Source organism: Psammomys obesus, unplaced genomic scaffold (genome assembly GCF_907164565.1).
Source record: "Psammomys obesus unplaced genomic scaffold, mPsaObe1.curated_primary_1811, whole genome shotgun sequence".
Classification (NCBI taxonomy): domain Eukaryota; kingdom Metazoa; phylum Chordata; class Mammalia; order Rodentia; family Muridae; genus Psammomys; species Psammomys obesus.
Genome location: NW_026594377.1, coordinates 1,151,117 through 1,157,427, shown reverse-complemented (window position 1 = coordinate 1,157,427; position 6,311 = coordinate 1,151,117).

Here is a 6,311-nt window from a genome sequence, read left to right as displayed (position 1 = left end):
CAGTATTCTGCCTGCATGTGTGCCTGCACGCCAGAAGAGGGCACCAGATCTCATTATAGATGGTGGTGAGCTACCAGATGAGCAGCCAATGTTCTTACTGCTAAACTCTCTCCAGCTCCCTCTCCTCCCCTTTAAAAACAAACAAAAACAAAAACAACAATAACAACAGCAACAAAAACAATCTCACTGTACAGCATTGGCTGTCCTAAACCCACTATGTAGACCAAGCTGGCCTGGAACTCACAGAGATCTGCAGGCCTCTGCCTGGTCTACATAGTGAGCTCCAGGATAGCCAGGTCTATATAGAAAGCTCCTGTCTCAAAATAAAAATAAAAGTGTGAGCCACTACACCTAGCTTATTATTACGTTTTATCTGTGTATGTGTGTTGGTTTGCTATGGTACAGATACACATATAGAGGCCAGAGGACAATTTACAATAGTCTGTTCTCTCCTTCCACATTGGTTCTGGAGATCAAACTCAGGTCATCAGGATTGGTGTCAAGTGTCCTTATGCCCTGAGCCATCTCCATCACATACACGCTGGTAAGTGGTCCTGCGTGTGACAAACAGGTGTGTGGATCTATGTATGGAGGCCTGAGGTTGATGTTACATGGCTCCTTCAATCACTGTGTCTACCCTATAAATCTAGGCAAGGGTATCTAACTGACAGGAAGCACATTGAGCCTGCTAGTCCAGCTGGCCCACCTGCTGTAGGAATTTCCTGGTTCTTCTTCCTGAATGCTGGAATTACAAGTTGGCCACCATGCCCACCTGCTTTTACTGTTCAGAGAATCAGAGCTCCCCAGCCCATCTAGGACTTCATTTATTCGTTTTTCTCTGTTTATCCCTGGCTGTCCTAGAACTGACTCTGTCATCCAGGCTGGCCTCAAACTCACAGAGATCCTCTTGAGTGCTGGGATTAAAGGCACACTACCCAGCCTGACTTTTTTTTTAATTAATATTCAAAATATTTTAAAGGTGTCAGCAGTTAAGCGTAAGCACTGTTTTTTCAGAGGACCCAAGTTTGTTTTCCAGTACCCACATGGCAGCTCACCACTGTCTCATGCCCTCTTCTGGTCTTTGTTGATAGCAGGCACTCAGGCATACAAGTAGGCCGTAGGCCAAACACTTATACACATAGACTAAAAGCAAACGTTAAATTTTGAAGGAGCCAGTTGGTGGTGATCCACATGGCAGAAGCAGGCAGCTCTCTGAGTTTGCACTCAGCCTGGTTAGTTCTAGGACAGCCAGGGCTATACAGAAAAACCCTGTCTCCAAAGCAAAAGATTCCATTTCTATGTGTTTGTGCAGTCCTCTGCATGAGCACTAACTGCTCTCCACAGTGGAGCCATCTCTCTAGCTCATTCCCCTCCCAAATATTTGAACCAGGGGCTTTTTAAAAAGATTTATTTGTTTTACGGATCTGACTGTTCTATCTGCATTTACATCTGCCAGAAGAGGGAATCAGTTCATATCATAGACCACGTGGTCACCAGGAATTAAACTCATGACCTTTGGAAGAGCAGACAGTGCTCTTAACCACTGAGCCATCTCTCCGGCCCCTGAACCAGGGTCTCATGGGGTCCACGCTCACCTAAACTTTCTGTGTAACTAAGAACTCCTGAACGTCCTGCTTCCTCCTGCATTACCAGGATGACTAGCTTGACCAAGATATCTCCTCTTTGTTGCATTACAGCATCCCTTATTTGTCCCCGCTTGTCCCAATCTACCATATGTTGGACCCTTACTATGTTGTTGGGAGCTCCATGTCCCCTCTCTGGAGCTATTATATCTGCTGAGCAAGCTTTATAATGAAAGTTTGATCCCTGAAGCCCACAGAGAGGTAGAAGGAGAGAGAATGAAATACACAGAGCTGTCCCTGACCTCCGCCACATGTTTCCTCAATAACAACATATATATTTCAAAGTCCCTTATCTGAGGGTGTGGCCTGGTGTGTCTATGAAGTCCCCAGTCATTTCCCCAGTGCCTTGGCACAGAGTTGTTCTGGGAATGACTGTCTGTCACTGAGTTGATATCATGTTGGCACCTGGGAAACTCTGGACCTCTTCTTAGATGATTTGGCAAGCCACCGGGAACTGAAAGACTTGGGGGAGCAGTCATCTTGAAGCCCTATGGTTGAGGTCTGAGCCTGGACGTGTCTATGACAAGGTGACACAGACATGCTGCTACCCTCATCAGCTTCAACAGAGTTCCCGTAGACTTTCAGGGACCTTGACTCAGGCTAGTGTTTGTGACTTTGACACTGAAAATAATTCTGTGTCTAGCCGGTTTATGAATCACAATTGGAGACTTTTATTAAAATCTGTATTTTTGAGCTGGGTACATTGACATAGACAATTAATCCCACAATTAATCAAGAGGTAAGAGGCAGTGGAATGTATATGAATTTAAGGTTAGACTGGTCTACAGAGCAACTGTTAGGCCAGCTAGGGTTACATAGACCACATGACAATAAATAAAAAACAAAAATTAAATACATATCTTTTAACGTATTATTAATTCACCATGTATGTGTGCATCTCTGTGTGGGTCTGTGAATGTGTGTGCAGTGACTTCTGCGGCCAGAGAAGGTGGAACATATTTACCATTTGGCAGCTCTCAGATTACATCTCTAAAGGTTGCTAAGAAATCTTTTTTCCCTTTTCTCTTTTTACTGTTTCTTTTATTTTTTTTAATATTTTTTATTTTATGTGTTTTGCCTGCATATCTGTGTGAAAGTATTGAATCCCTGGAACAGGAGTTGCTTACAGTTAGGAGCTGCCATGTGGGTGCTAGGAATAGAATCAGGGTCCTCTGGAAGCGCAGCCAGTGCTCCCAACCGCTGAGCCACCTCTCCAGACCACTGTTTTTTGTTTTTAAAGACAGAGTTTCTCTGTGTAGCCCTGGTTGCCCTGAAACTCACTTTGTAGACTAGGTTGGCCTTAAACTCACAGGGATCTGCCTGCCTTTGCCTCCCAAGAGCACCCCCACACCCGACTCATTTTCTCTCTTTTTAAAAAAATCACATGGGGCTGGAGAGATGACTCAGTGGTTAAGAGCACTGTCTGCTCTTTCCAAGGACCTGTGTTCAATTCCAAGCACCCACATGGCAGCTCACAACTGTCTGTAACTCCAGTTTCAGGTGGCCTGACACCTTCACACCAATGCACATAAAATAAAATTAAATACAGAAACTAAAAAAAAAAATAAAAATAAAAATAAATCCCATGTACTGGGCTGTAGAAACTACTCAGCAGTTAAGAGCACATATTTCTTTTCCACAGAACATGATTTTGTACAACTGCCCAAAATTCCAGTTCCAATGAATTTAATGCCCTCTTCTGGTTTTCTGGGGCACTGCACTCACACACAACAGACCACATGACTAAGAAGACACATGAATATGAATAAGAATAAAAATAAATCTTTAAGGCTGGAGGTGGTGTCACACACCCCAGTACTCAGGAAGCAGAGGCAGGGGGACCCTGTGAGTTCCAGGCCAGTCAGGGATAAATGGTGAGGCTCCACCTAAACCCCTCTACAATGCATTGTTAATTTATCTGCACGTGAGTGGGTACCAAGCCACACAGGGCGCAGAGGTCAGATGACAAGTTGCAGGAATCAGTTTCCTTCCCCCACCATGTGGGTCCTGGGGGTTGAACTCAGGTTAGTTGTAAGCACTTTGACCCACTGAGCTCTTGCAGGTTTCTCCTTGTTCCTCTGAAGGAGGTGAGTTGGCTCTGTGGAAACCTTACACAAGAGTGTAATATGATAAAATGAAACCAGGGCCACCAGCACTGCTCAGGGGGTCAGTAGACACACATGCCTTTTTCCCGTAAAAGAGATTCTGAGGAGACTCCAAGTTACAGCTGGGGAGGAAGAAAAGGCCCAAGAACTCAGTAACTGGGCTGGAATTCTCGCCTACTGGCTAGAGGCTTCAGTCAGATTCCAGAGTGACAGTTCCTTTCCCCTCTCATGTTCCCAAGCAAGCTGGGTGTGGTGGTACACACCTGTAATCCCAGCACTCAGGGAGGCAGAGGTAGGCAGGAAGCTCTGTGAGTTCAAGAGCAGCCTGCTTTACAGAGTGAGTCCAGACAGCCAAAGCTACACAGAGAAACCCTGTCTCAAAAAAAAAAAAAAAAAAATTGGTGTTGCACACCTTTAATCCCACCACTGGGGAGGCAGAAGCAGGTGGTTTTGAGTTCAAGTCCAGCCTGGTCTACAGAGCAAGTTCCAGGATAGCAAGGCTATACAGAAATACTGTGTTTTGAAAACAGTTTATATATATATATATATATATATATATATATATATATATATATATATATATATATATATATATATATATATATATATATATATGTATATATATATGTATATATATATGCAAACACATATATTTATATATTATATACATACATATAATACATACATATTATATATATTTTGTCAACATGTATGTCTGTGCACCATGTGTATACCTACAGAAACCAGAACATTTGATCCCTTGGGACTAGAGTTAAAATGGATCTGAGAGCTATGACACGGGTGGGGGAATGGAACCCAGGTTTTCTGGAAGATCACTTAATGCTTTTAAACACATTGCTTTCCCTGCCTGTGTAGCCCTCAGCCAGCCTTCAGTCTGGCTACTTTCAATCCAGGCTGAGGCCTTCAGTGTCCCTACTTAGTGGAAACAAACTGAGCTGTCTTTGGCTTCTGGGTTTGTTCTGACCTCTGGTGGCCAATATAGAGCATGTCCCATCCCCCATGGGTAAACATGCAGACAGTGAGAAAAGCACTTCCGGGTCACAGCAATAGTTTGGAGCAGTTTGTGCTTAACCCTTTAAGACAATGAGGGCTATATAGTGACTCTGAAGCATGTTGTACTGAACTGCCACCAGAGTGGAGACCCAGCCTTGAGTGACATGCAGAGCAACGGATCCTTTACAGTCTAGGAGACAGGGCTTCACTGTACAGTTCTGGCTGTTCTGGAACTCACTGTGTAGACCAAGCTAGCTTTGAAATCACAGAGCTCTGCCTTCCTCTGCCTTTTAAGTGCTGGGATTAAAGGCAAATGCCACTATGCCAGTCAGGCCCAAAAAGAAACTGAGGACAAATAGCTTTATGTCCTATTAGTGTATGAAAACACATGCTGTCCTCTAGGCCTCCTTAGTTTCACTTAGCTGTGACTGTTCCCTCTCCCAGCTTCTCATTCCCTTATACACCTGCTACTTGGGTATTTGTGCTCATCCCCTCCATTTTGATCATCTCCTCTTCCTCTCACAGTCAGATCCAGTCTGCTGACCATGTTTCATCCACTACTTTCTCTCCCTACTGTGGATAATTCCAGGTGCCTCTGGCTTTACTCTTCCTCACTCACATCTACAATAAAAACCTTCCCCTCAGCCATATCATAGGGTGGTTATGACCTCTTTTTATATACATCTGATGTCAAAACTGTTTTTACAACATCTAGCTTCTGCACTCTGTAGAACTGGTTGACTTTTAGGGTTTTTCTGGTGCATGTTTGTGTGTATAGAAGCATGTCAAGGCCAGAGGGGAACCATAGACTTTGCTCAGGCCAGCTATAAGATCCAGGGACCCAACTGTCTCCATGTCCTGAATGCTAAGACTACGAGCTTGAACTACTATACCTGGCTTTTTTCTTTAAATGTGTGTATTTGACTGTGGGTCTGCGTGCTATAACATGATAGTGGAGGTCAGATGACAACTCTTTAGGTGATTCTCCCCTTCCACTGTGCTCTGGTTTGACAGCTTTACCCTCTGAACCATCTTGCCAGTTCGTACCTTACTTTTATATGGTTCTGGGGATGGAACAGGTGACCTGACTTGGATCTAGGGGCTTTTATTTTTTTAGACTTAGCTTTAATTATATGTAAATGCGATCAGTATTTGAGTACGTGTATAGGCAAGATGAGGGTGTCAGATCTTGTGGAGCTGAAGTTACAGGTGGTTGTTAGCTGCCGACAAGTGTGCTGGGAGTTGATCTTAGGTCCTCTTAACTGCGGAACCATTTCTCCAGTTCCTATTTTATTTTAAAGACATGATCTTGTGTAGCCCAGGCTGGCCTGAGGAAGATCTTGAACCCCTCTTATCTCTGTAAGTGCTGGGATCACAGGTATATGCCACTTTGCCTAGCTAGAGGGTATTTTTGCTGTTGGGAATGGGAAGGCCACCCTCATGAGATGCTAACCCTATGCTCAACCTCTGGGGTAACTTCTCAGCCATCTTAGGTCAGGTTGGTGACAGACTCAAACCACACAGGGGGGACAGCTGCTGTCACAGGGCA